Here is a 17,991-nt window from a genome sequence, read left to right on the forward strand (position 1 = left end):
AATAGACAAATTTTGTCAGACGCCTAAATCTCATAGATGCAGTTCGAAAAGAACAATTCCCAACTCACTGTGGTCCAATTTCCTTTTCACTGACTCCTTTTTCCTTAGCCAACACGTAAAAGTGTACCAACAAGGTGGCAGCAGGCACAATAAATCTCTTTAAAAGACTCCTGTACCCCTTGTGGGGGGGGGGCGGGGAGGGAGGAACGCCAGAGAAAAAGCCAGAGATCTTCCGGGTGCTCTCTCACCTTCCCGCCTAAACACTGAGGGGGCGGGGCCCGAGGCCGGGGCGGGGCCCGAGGCCGGGGAGGGGCCGGTTGCTTCCCTGGGCTCTCCCCACTCCTTTTCCTCCGTGCCCCTCCCACACGCGTTTCACCACGATCCCGACAGGCTCAGCGGCTAGGAGAGTCACGTGAGGGTGGGCGGTGGAGGTGGAGCCTGGTCTCGCCTGTTTCTTCGTCTCTATGGTTTTCGGAGGTGGGCGGCTTTGACGGAGAAGCAGCTGGAGCTCCAGCGTGGACGGGTAAGTCCTGGACTCTGAAGGGTATAAGGAGACAGCCTTTTAGGAAAGACGAAAGGGAAGGGGATGCGAAACAGCTTTAGGGACTTGACCTGCGGGGCCGGCTGTTTCCGGCTGTTTGTCTGCTCTGGGGTCAGGCGACTTCTCTGGTAGAGCGGGATAGCTGTCTCTCCCTGATGTGCTCAGTTTAGAGGTTTGAGAGCAGTCCTTAGTCCTGCCTGCTTCCCTTCCTCAGCTTTCCTTCACCTCACCCAATCCCTTCTCCCTGTCCCAGGAGAACTTCTACTACCGAGTTCCCAACCGCAGGGTTCACTTGAGCGCCGACGTCCCTCTTCTCACGGGTGACCAGGGACACATCCTTGGGATTTGTGGATGTGGTTGGAAGTGGGTGCGGAGTTTACAGTTAGATCTCTGATGGGGGAAGTATTAATCTTTGAAACGAAGAAAGAAGTGGAAAAATCACTGGGGCCTGAAGGAACATAACAAAGTGCAGGCTTCTTGGACTGTTCAGTTTTTATCTTTCCCAGTGCCGTAACCAGTTTCCATTCTCTGTCAAGTTTCCTTCTCACCATACTATCCTGGCCCACAATACGATGCTTTGAGAATGAGCCGGGCGTTATTGACTCAGTGTGACTGTTGGGAAAAGAGTTTAAAACAAACTGTTTTTTAGGTTGCGATCTCTGTTATGTTATGGTTTCTTTATCTTCTTTTTCAGATGCCTAAAAAGTATTGTAGATATTTATATATATAAGTAGAATAACCATATTATAGTTAAGGGACTAGAGTAAAATACTTTATTTTTTTTGTGGTACCTGGAAAGTCCTATTTTATTTCTGTTTTATAAGTATCAATAGGTGTGTCTATCGGTTTGGGGGCAGTTTCTTGGGTATACCTTTGTTTATGTTAAAGTATTCCTTTGAGTTACATGTGCAAGTGATCTAGCAGTAGAAAGGAGTGAAACAGTTTGGGGTTGATAGCTGTAGGAGAGTTTAGGTTTCATTAAACTGTATGACAAATTAATAAAATGCCAGCATCTTGAGACTGGTGTTGGCCACCCGTTATCTTCCTAGCGTTGGGTAAGGTATTGAGCTTGTTAAATATTGCCTTACTCTAAAAAATTTTTAGAACCCACTGCCACTTGTTTGTGAGAAGGTGGCTCTGGCCTCTAGCTGCTCTAAGTGTCCTTACTGAGGATTATAAGACACAAAGTAATGCTAACAAAAAGGAAAGATTCAGGAGTTGGTTGTGTGCCTGGGAAGAAAAAGAAAGAGTGATAGAAACTAATAAGAGCAAGAGAACAAAAGAGTGTATTGCTATCTTCATTTATAATCTATAGAACATTTACTATATTCAGTAAACTTTTTAACATTTCCAAGGGGTGCATTTTGAGAGTGACTTTCCTGTATTTACCAATGGTATGTAATTTCTCCCATAATGCAATATTATGTAAAATAATTATAACTGAAAGATTTAACTGACACTTCAGATTTTATATTATTCAGAATTATAGGACTAAAGTAATTGATAAAGTTATTATACCTAATTTGGCCACTTTCAATCTTTAGTTTTCCCTCTTGAGCAATTTTTACAATGGCTGCAGCAATTGCTGAATGTTTACCATTTTTTTTCCATAAGGAGTAGAGTTTTTTTTTTACTATTTCCTTTAAAAGAGAGCCAATTTTTTAAAAAAGTTTACTCACAGCTTTTTTCCCCCCACTCAAAATGAAAATAGCTTGATTTCGTGCCAAGGGAAAAAGCTGATTCTTTTTAAGTAGATGTTTACTCACTTTTGTAAATTATGAGAAAATTATTAATGCTTTTAAGACATGAAATATTGATATCTCAGCATATATGAGAACAAAACACAAGGGTAGTATTTTTAAATGTTTTATATTTCCTATTATAAAAGTAATATGTGCTTATTTTTGAAAAATAAAAACATTGTAGAAAGTATGACACAAAGTTGAAATCCTAATTTATCTTTTCCCTGCCACCAGGTAACCACTAGTTCCCTTTGCATTTTTGGGAGTCAGTGTGGAAAAGTAGAGTCTGGAGTCAGACTCCCTGGGAAAAATGGTGCTAATAGTATTAGGCTCACATCCTACAACCTCAAAAACTCCAGAAGAGAGAAGATTTCCCTTTCTCTATGATAACACCAAATGACTGAGTGGGAGTCTCCTTGGCCTGACTTGGGTCATTGCCCATCTTAGAGGCAATCTCTGTGGCCAGACAGTTGGAATGCTTTGTGTGGCCAGGATTGGATCTTATTCCCACCCTGGAGTGGGGTGGAGGGGGATACATTTTCAAACCACATGAATTAAGGGTAGGTGACATACAGTTCCTAAAGGAAAATTGAGGTGTCATTTCCTGGAGAAGGCAGAAAGATTGCTGGGCAGACAAAAACAGCAGATGTTCACTAAAATAATATTACATATATTTAAAAAAAATTAATTGCTTTCCTTTCCCAGTATAAATTAATTGTATTTTAAAATTTACATGTTGATGTTTCCTTTTTTAATGTGTATTATTTTATTAATTTATAAAACTTGAAATTTAAACTCTTTGCACCTATTTGTATTGTTATTACATGTGTAAGTACTCATGCTCTGGAGTATTCAGATTTTCTAACTTTAAATATATTGTATATTTGGCCAGCTTGTTAAAATTGATTATTGGTAAGTATTTTTTGTACTGTGGATGAACTTGATTATATAAACTGTAGTTTATAAACAGTAAATAAAAGTGTTTTAAATATTTAAGTGTATATAGTAAATATGATTACATGCTGATTCTTTTAATTATTCCGTGTTCAAAAATCTGCATAGAAACTACTTCATTTTGACATTGTGTAAAATATAAAAGATAATAGTCACTAATTGTTGTCACTGGGTGTTAACTTTAAAACTACAGTTAACATTAATGTCTGGTTTTATATCTTTATGGATTATTCTGTCGGTTCATTATATTTTAAGAGAAAATATGATAGAATCAGCATATTGTTTACTCTTGTTTTCATTTAAAAGATGTTAGTAGCTCGATTCAATGGACATTTGAACTTTGATTGCTAACATTGGTGGCTAGCAATTGGCTACCAGGCTTTAGTTTAGACAGGCAGGTCTATATACTAAAACCCAACTCCATCACTTGATATTGAGCAAGTTACTTAATCTCTTTGAACTTGAGATTATTTCATTTACAAATGGAGATGATAATACCTATCTCAAAGGGTCTTGTAAGGATTAATTAATATATGCCAAGTGCCTAGGATGTAGTAGATTCTGATTAAATGTAATTGTTAATAATAACAATGACAAAAAATAATGTCTAGAAGAGTTTATTTTCCCAATTTCAGAATGCTTAGCCCCAGAGAGTTTAAAATATATAGGTGTCTGCAGAATTAGCAAGATTGTTCTTTATTCAGCTTGTCTTGATTTTAGCAAGTTTTAAAATTCTATATTGCATATATAGCAATAAACGAGAAAACTTTGTTTAAACTACATAATTATTAGCAGACTGCCTAAGTTTTTAAAGATTGCTTAAGCTCACACAGCTTGATATATATAAAAAATACAACCCAGTTAAAAAAATGGGCAGAGACCTAAATAGACATTTCTCCAAAGAAAACATCCAGATGGCCAACAGGCACATGAAAAGATGCTCAATATCATTAAGTATTAGAGAAATGCAAATCAAAACTACAATGAGGTATCACCTCACACCAGTCAGAATGTCCATCATCAAAAAATCTACAAATAATAAATGCTGGAGAGGGTGTGTAGAAAAATGAACCCTCCTACACTGTTGGTGGGAGTGTAAACTGGTGCAGCCACTGTGGAGAACAGTGTGGAGGTTCCTTAAAAAACTAAAAATAGAGTTACCATATGATCTTGCAACCCACTCCTGGCCATGTATCTGGAAAAGATGAAAACTCTAATTCGAAAAGATACGTGCACCCCAGAGTTCACAGCAGCACCATTTACAATAGCCAAGACATGGAAACAACCTAAATGTTCATTGACAGATGAATGGGTAAAGAAGATGTGGTACATATATACGATAGAATATTAGCCATAAAAAAGAATGAAATAATGCCATTTGTAGCAACATGGATGGACCTAGAGACTATTACATTAAGTGAAGTAAGTCAGACAGAGAAAGACAAACATATGATATCACTTATATGTAGAATCTGAAAAAATGATACAAATGAACTTATTTACAAAACAGAAACAGACTCACAGACATAGAAAACAAACTTACGGTTATCAAAGGGGATAGTGGGGCTGGGGCAGGGGAGAGATAAATTAGGCATTTGGAATTAACATATATACACTACAATATATAAAATAGGTAAACAACAAGGACATACTATGTAGCACAGGAAACTATACTCAATATCTTGTAATAACCTAAAGTGGAAAAGAATCTGAAAAAGAATATATATATATATATATATATATATAGACACACACACATATATGTGTGTATAACTGAATCACTTTGCTGTATACTTGAAACTAACACAACACTGTAAATTAACTATATTTCAATTAAAAAAACATAAAAAGTAAAGATTGCCTCCTCCAAGTATAACTGTCAGGCTGGGGGAATGTATTGAGTGAATTTTACACAAACTCTGAGCTCAGTAAAGCTCAGTAAGTGGAAGATAGCATGTTCCTTCACTATACAAAGGGAGCTAAGCATTGAGCACCTTGAAAGTTCAGATCAGAATTTATGGTGACTTTAGGTAATTGGGGTATAGTTGTTTTACAATGTTGTGTTAGTTTCTACTGTATAGTGAAGTGAAGTAGAGTTCCCTGTGCTATATAACAGGTTCTCATTAGTTATCTATTTTATATATATTAGTTAGTGTATATATGTCAATCCCAATCTCCCAATTCATCCCACCACCCCATTCCCCCCTTGGTGTCCATACGTTTGTACTCTACGTCTGTGTCTCTATTTCTGCCTTGGAAACAGGTTCATCTCTACCATTCTTGTAGATTCCACATATATGCGTTAATATACGATATTTGTTTTTCTCTTTCTGACTTACTTCACTCTGTATGATAGTCTCTAGGTCCAACCACATCTCTACAAATGACCCAATTTCGTTCCATTTTATGGCTGAGTAATATTCCATTGTATATATGTACCACAACTTCTTTATCCATTCGTCTGTCGATGGGCATTTGGGTTGCTTCAATGACCTGGCTATTGTAAATAGTGCTGCAGTGAACATTGGGGTGCATGTGTCTTTTTGAGTTATGGTTTTCTCTGGGTATATGCCCAGTAGTGGGATTGCTGGGTCATATGGTAATTCTATTTTTAGTTTTTCAAGGAACCTCCATAGTGTTCTCCATAGTGGCTGTATCAATTTACATTCCCACCAACAGTGCAAGAGGGTTCCCTTTTCTCCACACCCTCTCCAGCATTTATTGTTTGTAGATTTTTTTTAATAAGGTTACTTTTTTTTAATTTTAATTATTTATTTATTTATTTATTTATTTATTTATTTATTTATTTATTTATGGCTGTGTTGGGTCTTCGTTTCTGTGCGAGGGCTTTCTCCAGTTGTGGCAAGCGGGGACCACTCTTCATTGCGGTGCGCAGGCCTCTCACTATCGCGGCCTCTCTTGTTGCGGAGCACGGGCTCCAGACGCGCAGGCTCAGTAATTGTGGCTCACGGGCCCAGCTGCTCCGCGGCATGTGGGATCTTCCCAGACCAGGGCTCGAACTCGTGTCCCCTGCATTGGCAGGCAGATTTCTCAACCACTGCGCCACCAGGGAAACCCTGTAGATTTTTTGATGGTGGCCATTCTGACAGGTGTGAGGTGATACCTCATTATAGTTTTGATTTGCATTTCTTTACTAATTAGCGATGTTGAGCATCTTTTCATGTGCCTCTTGGCCATCTGTATGTCTTCTTTGGAGAAATGTCTATTTTGGTCTTCCTCCCATTTTTTGATTGGGTTGTTTTAGTGGTTACTGTGTTGAACAGTGCAGATATGAAACATTTCTATCATCCCAGCACATTCTATTTGACAGAATTGTGGATTATTATAAATACACTTATATCTACATTTGCTAGTTTCAGATGATAGTTAATTTGTATTTCAATCATGTTCCTTCCTTGTTCAAATCAAACTTACTTTTAGATTTGGAAATTGTATTTTTAAAAATGATCAAGTAGATTCTATTGTAATGTATTTCAAATAAAGAAGCATTGCTAATTTTCTTGGGTCTTTGATCTATGATAACATTTAAATTAAGTTGTTTCAGAATTTGATTTTCAACTTAAGCATTGATATCATCTGACTTTCTATCCTCATAATTCCTGGGATGGTAATGAAGCATAATGGTTAAGAGCAATGGCCTTGGGATCAGAGAAACCCTCCCCTGCCATCCACTGGCAAATTTCTTAAAAGTGTTGAGCTTTGGTGTCCTTCTCAGTAAAATAGAAATGATAATAATACTTAGCTCAGGGTTATTGAGGATTAAATAAGGTAATGGATATCAAACATTTAGCATAGTATCCCTCACAGAGTAGTGTTCATTAGATGCTAGCATTAAAGAGAATTTGAACAACCAGTAGTTTACAAGGAAAAGAATTTTTTGAAAAGTTGGGGAAATTGGAATATGGACTGGACATTAGATGATACCAGGGAATTATTGTTAAATTTTTTAAGTATAACAGTGACATGTTTATGTAGAAAGGAAGTCCATGTTTTTGGAGAGGCATACTAAACTATATAGCAGTGAAATGATACCATGTCTGAGAGTTGCCTTAAAATAATATACAAAGACAATGAGGAATAAAAGGGACAGAAAAATTGATCTTAACTTCCATTTCCTGTGAAGAAGGAATAACAGGGACCATATTTACCCTCCCACCTGGAGCTGCTACAAGGGGAGACAAAATATACAAAACAGTTGTTTCCTGGATTTTGGACATTGTGCAGCAAAGGAGAGTGATCCCTGAGAGATGGGAAACGACGTGAGCTCTGTGATTGTTCTGACTTGCTGCCTGGAGAGCATTTCCCAGCTGCAGAGTAGGGAGGGCGAACCCAGGCAGAGCACAGTGGTCTTCCTGAATTGAGAGAGTCTGGGGAGGCCAAGACAGCTGGAGTTTGCTGGGCAGAATGCTAGAGATGAGAGAGCCAGAAGGAGGGAGAACCCTCATGTATTCAGCTGAGAATTGATCAGTGACTACATGTGAGGAAACTACCCGAGGCTAGGAGAAGAACTACCTGAAAAGAGCGAACAAAGGCAGGGATAGTGTTTTTTCCTACCAGCCACAGTGGAATATATTTTAACAGGTCACCAGGTGGAGTACAGTAGTCCCCCCTTATATGTGGGTGATACATTCGAAGACTCCCAGTGGATGCCTGAAACTGGGGAGTACCAAAGCCTGTATATACTAACTGGTGAGTAGCATATAAAGCATGAATATGATGGACAAAGGGACGATTCATATGGGGGGCAGGCGGGACAGGGGACGGGGCACGGAGCAGGACAGTGTGAGATTTCATCAGGCTACTCAGAATAGCACATAGTTTAAAACTTATGAATTGTTTATTTCTGGAATTTTGCATTTAATATTCTTGGATCAAGGTTAACTGTTGATAACAAGCTACGGAAAGCCAAACCACAGCTAAGGGGGGACTACTGTACTCAGAAGGGTTTTGCCTGAGTAGTGGGGTAAATTAGCCTTAAACTAAACACTGCTCTGACCCAGCCAAAAAAACTTAAAAGCAAGACCTGAAACAGTCAAACTGTTTCCAAGTAACGTATTCATGTCCTAGAACTAAGCTCAAGAACAGATTCAAGAATACAAAAATATCCAGCACCCAAAAAGGTAAAATTCACAGTGTCTGGCATCCAATCAGAAATTACTAGGCATGCAAAGGAGCAGGAAAATATGACTCATAATGACAAGAAAAACAATGAAAACTGAAACAGAAGGACACAGGTGATAGAATTAGTGGAGAGGGATGGTAAAACAGTTTTTTAAAACTGTATTCCGTATGGTCAGGAAACTAGAAGAAAGAGCGAATGTTTAAATAGAAACATGGAAGATATAAAAAAGACCCAACTGAACCTCCAGAGATGGAAACTACAATGTCTGAGATGAAAGATACACTTGATGTTATTAATGGCAGATTAGACATGGGAGAAGAAAACTTAAGTCAAGATGTAACTTCCAGTTTACAGGAAATAAAGGGGCTAGAGAAATATTTAAACCATTCTACAAGGAAGCAATTAGATAAATACAGAATTTGAGAAATGCAATATAGATGTCCTGTTCTGTTAAAAAATTAGGGTTGTGCTGTGATTGCACAGTGTGGTGAATATACTTACTATAAGCTTTAAAATGGTTAAAATGGTAAATTTCATGTATATTTTACCACTGTTTTAAAAAAATTACCATTTTAAAAAAACCATTTAAAAGTACACAATTGGCAGGCATAAAGTGTATCTGCATTGTTGTACAATTATCACCACCATTCATTTCTGAAATTTTTTCTTCTTCCCAAACAGAAAACTATACCCATTAAACAATAACTCTACTTCCTTCTCCCCTCAGTCTCTGGCATCACCATGCTACTTTCTGTTTCTTTGAATTTCACTGCTGTAGGTTTGTCATATATGTGGAATCATATAGTATTTGTCTTTTTGTGATTGGCTTGTTTCACTTAGTTTAAGTCTTTAAGGTTCATGCATGTTGTAGGATGTATCAGAATTTCCTTCCTTTTTCTTCAATTTTAAAAATTGTGGTACAATACACATAATATAAAATTTACCATCTTAACCATTTTTTAAGTGTACACTTCAGTGGTATTAAGTACATTCAGATTCTTGTGAAACCATCACTATCATCCATCTCAAGAACTATTTTCATCATGTAGAAGTGAAATGCTGCATCCATTAAATAACTCTCCAATACCCCTCCTTCCAGTCCCTGGCAACCACAATTCTACTTTCTGTCTCTGTGATTTTGACTACTCTAGGTGCCTCATATAAGCAGAATCATACAGTGTTTATCTTTTTGTGACTGATTTATTTCACTTAGCGTAATGTCATCAAGATTCATACATGTTGGAGCATGTGTCAGGATTTCCTTCCTTTTTATGGCTGAGTAATATTCCATTGTGTTTATAAACCACATTTTGTTTATCCATTCATGTTGATGGACACTTGTGTTGCTTTCACCATTTGGCTACTGTGAATAGTGCTGCTATGAGCATGGGTGTACAAATACCTGTTTAAGTCCCTGCTTTCAGTTCTTTTGGGTATATACCCCAGAGTGGAGTTGCTGGATCATATGGTAATTCTATGTTTAATTTTTTGAGGAATTGCCATACTGTTTTTTGTAGTGGCTGCACCATCTTACATTCCCATTAGCAGTGCACAAGGATTCCACTTTCTTTTTTTGTTTTTTTTCCTAAGGATTCCACTTTCATATAATGAATAAACAAACAAACATATAATAGCCATTCTACTGGGTGTGGATAAATTTTATGTATAGCTAATAAAATAAGATTAGGTTGGTCAGGGGAGAAAAGGGTTGTATGTGAAGGAACTATTCTAGATTAGAGAGATTAGAGAAACAAAACCAAAGATAATACATGATTTTTGTGTGGATCCTAGTTTGAAAAATCAGCTATATATTTTGTGGAAGTTTGAATACGTACTACTATTAGAAGATACTAGGAAATTGCAATTAATTTGAATAAGTGTGATAATGGTATTGTAGTTATGTAGGAAAATATTATTGAAATATTTAAAGTGTTTTAATGTCTGTAACTTTGAAGTTGTCAACCTTAAAAATAGCCTGATAGACATAGATAGATGAAGCAAATAGGTGAAATGTTAATTGTTCAATCTAGGTAATGTACATGTGGTGTTCATAATAGTATTCTTTGAAATTTTCTGAGTGTTTGAAAGTTTTTAAATGAACTATAAAGGTTTGATGTTAATACCTTTCTTTTTTAAAATATTTATTTATTTATTTATTTTGGGCTGAGTTGGGTCTTTGTTGCTGCGCGCAGGCTTTCTCTAGTTGCGGCGATGGGGGCTACTCTTCGTTTCGGTGCATGGGCTTCTCATTGCAGTGGCTTCTCTTGTCACGGAACGTAGGCTCTAGGTGTGCGGGCATCAGTAGTTGTGGCTCGCGTGCTCAGTAGTTGTGACTCACAGGCTCTAGAGTGCAGGCTTAGTAGTTGTGGCACATGGGCTTAGTTGCTCCACGGCATGTGGGATCCTCCCGGACCAGGGCTCGAACCCATGTCTCGTGCATTGGCAGGTGGATTCTTAACCACTGCACCACCAGGGAAGCCCCGTTAATATCTCTCTTTAATGGAAAAGAAGCCTTTTTTTTTTTGGCTTTGGGTCTTCATTGCTGTGCGTGGGCTTTCTCTAGTTGCAACGAGTGGGGGCTACTCTTCATTGCAGTGCGCGGGCTTCTCATTTCGGTGGCTTCTCTTGTTGCGGAGCACAGGTTCTAGGTGCACAGGCTTCAGTAGTTGCAGCATGCAGGCTCAGTAGTTGTGACAGGCGGGCACTAGGGTGCACGGGCTTCAGTAGTTGTGGCACGTGGGCTCTAGAGTGCAGGCTCAGTAGTTGTGGCACATGGGCTTAGTTGCTCTGCAGCATGTGGATCTTCCTGGGCCTGGGATCGATTTTGTGTCCCCTGCATTGGCAGGCAGATTCTTAACCACTGCGCCACTGGGGATGTCCCAAAAGAAGCCATTTAAAAAAAAATTATTTTATTTATTTATTTTTGGCTGCATTGGGTCTTTGTTGCTGCACGCGGGCTTTCTTTAGTTGCAGCGAGCAGGGGCTACTCCTCATCGCTGTGCACGGGCTTCCCATTGCAGTGGCCCTTGTTGTTGCGGAGCACGGGCTCCGGTAGTTGTGGTGGGCAAGCTCAGTAGTTGTGGCACGTGGACTCAGTAGTTGTGGCGCATGGGCCTAGCTGCTCTGCAGCATGTGGGATCTTCCCAGACCAGGGCTCGAACTCGTGTCCCCTGCATTGGCAGGCGGACTCTCAACCACTGCGCCACCAGGGGAGCCCAAGAAGCCATTTTTAATTTGCTTTTACTTTTATAAATAATTTAATCCTTAACACTTAAGTTTCTCAATCCTTTTTTTTTTCATTAGTTTCTCTTTATAATTGATTTTATGGGTTTTGTCTTCCAGATACTCCATTTTTACTCTTTTTTTTTTTTTTAACTAAGTATATAATTAGTGTCCTTTTTAGGAAGTGATTTTTGTGTTCATCCTGACCAATGGAGTATGCATTCTTCATATATATCCTAGCTTTTGAAGGAGCAATTCAATTGTCAAAGCTTTAGATTACTCCCATTACTTATTTAACCCAGAGGTTTTAATTTCATGCTCTATAGGAAAATGGCTCTCAACTCATTGATAATTTCTTTCCTGACTGCATATTTTCTTAAGCTCAGGTTAAGTCTCTGTTCAACTTCTAGGTACTATGTGTACTGTATTAAGATTCACACTGTCATTTTTTGGTTAAGAGGGTAGAGGGCAGAATATTGTTATTGTGGGAAACCTAGGGTTCTCCTACTATAAGAAGCATTCTAACCTATGAGTCTCAGTGGTGGTTATTGTTTTTTAACTTGTTTGATAGTTAATTTTCCCAATATGAAGCATTTCCAGCTTAATTTCTATAGTGTAAGTATGATGGGAAGAGAATTAGACAAGTAGTTATGGGAGTTACTAGACCTAGTTTCTGTTTCCAACTTTGCTGCTAAGTAGCTTTATGATTTTAATGACGTTTCTTGAAGAATCATCCTCTCTGGCCTGTTTCCTTTTGTATTGAAAATTTGAAAATTTCTAAGGTCTCTTTTAGCTCTAATATTCTGGTATATTGTTCCTTTTTCTTTCTTCATATTTTATCTCTGTGTTTGCAAAGGTATTGTGGCAGACTGTGTACTGAATCCTCTTATCAAAAAGGTGTGGGTTGGGCTTCCCTGGTGGCGCAGTTGTTGAGAGTCTGCCTGCCAATGCAGGGGACATGGGTTCGAGCCCTGGTCTGGGAAGATCCCACATGCCACGGAGCAACTAGGCCCGTGAGCCACAACTACTGAGCCTGCGCGTCTGGAGCTTGTGCTCCGCAACAAGAGAGGCCGCGACACTGAGAGGCCCGTGCACCGCGATGAAGAGTGGCCCCTGCACGCCACAAGTCGAAAAAGCCCTCGCACAGAAACGAAGACCCAATGCAGCCAAAAATAAAATAATTAATTAATTAATTAATTAAAAGAAAAAAAATTAAAAAAAAATGTGTGGGTTTCTTTTCTTTTTAAATAACAACAAAAAACCTTTCTCTTTTTAACCTATTCACTTCCCTACTTTTTGTGGCAACAGGAACAACTTCTTTGTACTGAAAAATATGTTTATTATAATTCTTCCTTTTGTATAATAAAATAGAAATGTGAAGTAAAGTAGTATGTCTTATTGTGCTAGATAGTCTTCATTTGCTCCCTCTATATTCACTCTTTTTTTGTTTTTGGCTGTGCTGCGGCACGTGGGGATCTTAGTTCCCTGACCAGGGATCGAACCCATTCCCCCTGCAATGGAAGCGTGTAGTCTTAATCACTGGACCGCCAGGGAAGTCCCTATATTCACTCTTTACCCTTCTCCATCCTGCTTGTGCTCCAAGAAGCTGACCTTTATGGACTACATGCTACAAGCTCCATTCGCTCTGGTATCCAGTAGGGTTTGGCCAGTGGCAGAGGATGGGAGACGAGTGAGGTCTGGGTATATAGTTTCTTGGTTCCCTCTTTGTAGGTTGGTAATTATGGTTGACCCTTGAGCAAGGTGGAGGTTAGGGGCACTGACACCCCCCCCCGCCCCCGCTGAGCAGTCAAAAATCCACATATAGCTTTTGACTCCCCCCAAACTTAACTACTAATAGCCTACTGTTGACCCATGTTGGAAAGCAGAGATATTGAATAATATTTTCTGAACTGAGAAGGAACTTTGAGACCAAAAAACAAAGCAGGCAACTCCATAAAGTGCATTTATGAAGTTTGTTGTGGGTAACTTACATGCAGGCAGGATAGGGTGGATGATGATCTGGAGGCGTTTGCAGCTGCACTACACGCTGCCATAAGGGGTACAGGGGAATTTAAAGGACCCAAAGCTAAAAATAGAATCTGACTACTATGTTGTAGTGTGTATCAGAATTTCATTTCTTTTTAAGGCCAAATAATCAATTGTATGTACACAGAATATTTTTTTTATCTGTTTTTCTGTTGTTGGACTTCTGGGCTATTTCCACCTTTTGGCTATTGTGAATAATGTTGCTATCAACACTGGTATACAAGTATCTGTTTGAATCTCTGCATTTATTTATTTATTTGGCTGTGTTGGGTCTTCGTTGCGGCATGCAGGATCTTTTCATTGCGGCATGCGAGCTCTTCATTGTGGCGCACACAGGCTTCTCTCTAGTTGTGGTGTATGGGCCTCAGAGCTCACGGGCTCAGTACTTGCTGCATGCAGGCTCTCTAGTTGTGGTGTGCAGGCTCTAGAGTGCGCTGGCTCAGTAGTTGCAGTGCATGAGTTTAGTTGCCCTGCAGCATGTGGGATCTTAGTTCCCTGACCAGGGATCGAACCTGGTCATCTGCATTGGAAGGCAGATTCTTAAGCACTGGACCACCAGGAAGTCCCTGAATCTCTGCTTTTAATTCTCGTGGATATATACTTAAGGTTGGAATTGCTGGATCACATGGTAATTCTATGTTTAACTGTTTTCCATAGCGGCTGCACTGTTTTACATTCCTACCAGCCGTGTACAAGGATCCAATTTCTTCACATTTTCTCCAGCACTTGTTGTTTTCTGTTTCTTTTTTGTTTGCTTTTGTTTTTTTGATAATAGCCATCCTCATGGGTGTAAAGTGGTATCTAATTGTGGTTTTGATTTGCATTTCCCTAATGACTAATAATGTTGAGCATCTTTTCATGTACTTATTGACCATTTGTATATCTTCCTTGGAGACATGGCTGTTCAAATCCTTTGCCCATTTTTGAATTGGGTTGTTTGTTTTTTTCTTGTTGGAGAAGATAGTTTTGAGTCAAAATGCAAGGTTTCTTAGAAATGGCAAAGTGATTCCATGGATTTGAAATGGTATTTAGATTAGAAAAAGAAACAAAAATGTCCATTTCCTTGATTAGATAGCAAGGATAGATTATAGATAAGTTTATGATTGGAGTCTTATTCTGTGTTTTAATTAAATGTTTGCATTAAAAGGAAAATATTTAGGCGTTATATGTTTATGTAACATTTTAGTGAAATTTATGTTACACTATACAGTTTTTATTTGATTTATCACGGTTAGCAGCATTCTTTTATACTGCCTTCCAAACAAACATTTATTCATAATTTGCTACCGTGCTCAGCTTTTTACAAGCATTTTCTCATTTAATCCTCCTCATAGTTCTTTGCAGTAAGTATCCCTGTTCTATGGAAGCACAAAGTTGCCAAAGTCAGAAACACAGGTCTGGCTGACTTCAAAATTAATGGCCAGTAAGAGGTCAAGTTAACTAGATTACCTTGAGTAAGACAGTTAACTTTCTGGGCCTCAGTTTATTAAACAAAGCAGAACAAAACAAAATATACAACAATACAAACTTATCTACATGTTTAGTAGAACTTTAATTTGTGATGTTCTAATTTTGCTTTAATTAAATCCTAAGGTTTAAAACATCTTCAAGTAAATAAGCGAAAGTCTTAAACAAAAAAAAAAGTACCTGGGTAAATAGAAATTGGAGTAAAGGTAAAAAAGGCAGGAAAACATCCTGTGAAATATCTAATATTGCTGTCAGCCTAGCAGGTTTGTTTCTAGAGAGAACGTAAATATAGACAGATTGTTATAAAAGAGTATCAGTAAAGATGTCTGTTGTTGTGAACACTAAAAAATTCCGCTGAAATTGTTATTTATGTAGAAAGAGACTTCCTTTGGCAGAAATGTATATTATTCTTACAGATTCTTTGCTGTTGAATGAGACTCTGAGAAACATGTCATGGCCTCACAGTTGAGTTCTGACATGGAATTGTTATTACATTTTAATACAGGTACCTCGTTTTCCATTTCTGGAAACTGAGTATAGTGCAAATGAGAGTATTCATTGGAGCATTTTAAAATATAAAGTTCTCTGCAAACGTAAGGTGACATTCTTATTAAATATTGATTCCTTCATTTTATGTTCACATATTTCTATATCACAGTAGGATTTAGAGCTTTTAATTTAATAGGGAAGCGCATAAAGTATTCTTTGTTCTATGGTACATATAATACATTATTGTTGATCAAAATTTTGTGTTTCCCTTATTTTTAAAAAATGTGCTCTTCCTGGGTTTAGTCTCAGCTTTTTGTAAAGTTAGGTTTAGTCAACCACTGCTTTTGCTATACATTCCCATGTTACAGCTTTATGAGCAAAGCAAACAGACTTAGCAATGAATAAATTAGACGGTTAGCAAATTACAAATGAGGATATGGTTGTAGGTTTACATAGGCCATTTAGGTTTGTTCTCTTGTATGGTTAGATTAACTCAGCCTAATATCAGCTTTTGAATGGTTGGGTATTGTTAAAAAAGAATTTTATATTGTATATATCACATATAGATATGGCATATAGCACATAAAGAAGACTACATGAAACAGATATGTACACTTTAAAGAATAATTTTAAAAAGTGAGCCATATCAGGCCAAAAAGAACATTTACATCACCCCAGAAGTCCCAGATGTGCCCTTCTTTGATCACACAGCTTGCTGTGTGTTGGTTTGTTATGATTTCATACCTACTTGTTTATGGCTTAAGTGAAGTTGTTTTGATCTAAGGGTGAATTTGTTTACATTGGGGAGGCTGTGTCAAGATGATATCATCAAAGTTGTTGTGCTACTAAGTGCTTGTTGATGTGAACATATGGAGGAGTGACTATGTTGTAATGAACATTTAAACTTTAAATACCAAGAACTTGTGAGGACTTACTGAGAGTGTTCAATCTGGGCAAGGCTACTCTTTGCTGATCTAAAATAACTCTCCAAAGACCTGCTGTGGCAAGGTTACTCTTTGCCGGCAGTGATGAAAACAGTGCAGCGGTCTTGTGAAGGAGATCATATTGTCAGCCAGCACTGGTGCCTTCATTCCACTAGCATCCAGCTCTAGCAACAAGGGACTTCAGTTTGCACTGGCAGCTCTTGGTTGGCTAAGCTGACTGTTCAGAAAACCAACTTATAGAAAGGTACACCTCAACTAAATTTGGGCTTTATTTCTTTCATCTCCTCTTTGCCTGGAACAATAGAGTAATCATTTGAATCAGCCACCCAAAGCAATCTACCATTGCTTTAGAGTATATTTCTGTATTGGCTTATTAAGAGACATTATCCTGTATGCTGTTGGCTTGTGACATATTATTATATAATTCCCGCAATGAACCTGTGTTAAATAAGTTATTGGCAAAGACAATCTCAGTCTCTGAGCATAATTTGATAAAACAATTTATCTCTTCAGGAGATAAATTATCTTCCAGAATTTTGGTGATAATCATGGTTATGTGTATCACTAAACACTTAGTTTTGTCTGTTTTTGAACTTTATATAGATGAAACCTAACCATGTATATTCTTTTATGATATGCTTTTCCACTGAACATTATATTTATGAGACTTACGGTGTGTTATTTGTAAAGCATTTGGGGGGGGATGTAAATTTTCCAAAATTAATTTAGTAATTCTTTTTTTAAAAAAATATTTTATTTTGAAGTGAAATGTGTAAAAAAATAAAGGTACTCATTAATGACTATAGTGTGGATCCCTGTTTATTCATTATCCACATTAGGAATTAGGACATGTTTATCCATTTAACTGTTGATAGACATTTGGGTTGTTGCTAGTTTTGGTTATTACAAGCAGTGTTGCAATGAACATTCCTGTTCATATCTCAGAATATGTTTGAATTTTTCTACAGTAAAATTGCAGGGTTAAAGGTATTCATGTCTTCAATTTATCAAGATAATGTAAAACTTTTCTAAAGTGATCGAATCAATTTACACTTCCAACATCAAGTGTGAGAGTTCCCCTTGCTCCAGATCTTTGCCAATATGTGGTGTTGTTGGACTTTTAATTTTACCAGTGTGTAAGGCAACCCTGTCACCTCAGAGCACAGGTGAAAATCCATTAACTCTAGAGAAGAAGAAAAGAAAAAGAAATCCTCAACCGCTGGGGGAGGGGCAGGAAACTGTCAGAAGCTGAGATCTTCAGAAGTCTACATCTGAGGAGAGACAGGGCCACTGAGAAAGCTCCATGCACAAGACCCAGTGACACAAGGTCACTGTTGAAAATTGTGGCTATCCCAGGACAACAGAGAACCCATTGCTACCAGTCTAGCATGCACCAAATAACAAGTACTCAGAGGAAAAATGACATATTACACACAAAGGAAC

General features: G+C 38.0%; 1 protein-coding gene across 4 annotated transcripts in view; it reads left to right on the plus strand.

Annotated features, from left to right (window-relative positions):
• The first annotated feature begins 399 nt into the window (after positions 1–399).
• MICU1 (mitochondrial calcium uptake 1) overlaps positions 400–17,991 on the plus strand; it is a 220,716-nt gene continuing 203,124 nt past the window's right edge. For 3 of the 4 annotated variants that reach the window (XM_036829178.1, XM_036829180.1, XM_036829179.1), the window contains exon 1: positions 412–523. The gene's annotated coding sequence lies outside the window, so the exon portion shown is untranslated. Of the gene's footprint in view, positions 524–17,991 lie in introns of all 4 variants that reach the window. The other variant, XM_036829181.1, reaches the window with a different exon arrangement.

Source organism: Balaenoptera musculus, chromosome 16 (assembly GCF_009873245.2).
Source record: "Balaenoptera musculus isolate JJ_BM4_2016_0621 chromosome 16, mBalMus1.pri.v3, whole genome shotgun sequence".
NCBI lineage: Eukaryota > Metazoa > Chordata > Mammalia > Artiodactyla > Balaenopteridae > Balaenoptera > Balaenoptera musculus.